Genomic DNA, 1,469 nt, shown 5'->3' with positions numbered 1-1,469 from the left:
TCTCTCTCTCTCTCTCTCTCTCTCTCCCCCTCCTTCACCCTCCCCTCTCCCTCCCTCTCCTTCCTGTGTGTATGTAAAAACATGCGATCAGCCAGATTCCTGCTCCTGCAGCCCTGTCATGCCTTCCCCATTATTATGGACTTCATCCCTCTGGAATAGTAGACTGAAAAAAAAAAAACTTTTTGGTTGTGGGCTTCACCACAACAACAACAAAAACAAAACAAAACAAAACAAAACAGAAAAACAAAAAGACTCTACCCTCTGCCTGTACTCTAGCCTGAGTCTTAAAGGCACCAAGTTCACAATTCTGAGTCAGAAGCTTAGGACTCAGGCAGGGCAGCATGGGAGATATGAGATCATCAGAACCCCTGTCAAGAAGCTGAGGGAGATGGAGGCTGCTCTACCCAGACAGTTCTAAACCGACCAGCAGATCCTGCAAGCCACACCCCCAAAGGCTGGCTCCTGCTGACTTCTGGGGTTAGGAAGGTGCTGGCCTGGTTCAGGGTATCTGCACCTTGCACCTTGAAAATCCTATGTGTATCCAGTACAAGTCCTTAGAGACTGCTGTGGCCTGTGAACAGCACAGGCACCTGGCAGAGTGTCTTCAGCAGTACCTCAGAACTCTCACAGCCCCTGAGCTGATCCTGACCTTCCCCCAGGATGCACAAGATTACCTACAAGAAGTACTGATCAGGAAATCCAGTGCTGATCCAACCGTGGCCACAAATTGGGAGAATCAAGGAAAGTCATTTCACTATCTGAAGGTGAACCTGCAAAGTCCACAAGTTAGAAAGTTAACATGGTTCCTGCCCGTGAACAATTTTCTTACCTTTCTTGTGGACTATAGTAATACTCATTTTGATGGTTGTTGTCATTTTACTACTTTGTGGGTTCTTCTTTCTTCCACCCTTCTCCCACCCTTTCAACCTCTAACTCTAGATAAGAGAGAAGAAAGGATGGAGAGTGAAGGAAAGAGATCTCTGAGTAAGTCGAGGGGTGGGAAAGGCAACATTGTCATTAGACTACTTCCTGCTAATGGGGGCGAGGACATTGAATTCTTTGGGATAAGTTTGATCTTTGCCATCTGGCTGTTGTTTCTTCTTTTCACATGACTGCTTAACAAACCACAACCAACAACCCATCAATGACCAGCCAACAGCCCAACCTGCCTCTTGGTGCTCTAGCATTTATATACTCCCTAAAAAGTTCCTATGAATTTCAAATGCCACACCACTGCAGAAACTACCTGCAGCTGGCAAAATCACACCCCCAGTAGAGCATGAGTCAAATCATAGTCATCTCCATTTCCCACACCTAGAATTAAAACAAAAACGTATTCTTATACGTGTGTCCTTTAAAGACACCATAATTGTCACTACAGTTTGTGTGCAGTTTGTTCCCGAAGGGTCCATATGTTGGTAGCTTGGTCCTCAGTGTGGTAGTGTTGTTAGAAGGTTCTCATGTCATTG

This window comes from Mus caroli, chromosome 7 (genome assembly GCF_900094665.2).
Source record: "Mus caroli chromosome 7, CAROLI_EIJ_v1.1, whole genome shotgun sequence".
Taxonomy (NCBI): Eukaryota; Metazoa; Chordata; class Mammalia; order Rodentia; family Muridae; genus Mus; species Mus caroli.
The sequence above is the reverse complement of the archived record's forward strand: the minus strand, read 5'-3'. Positions refer to the sequence as shown.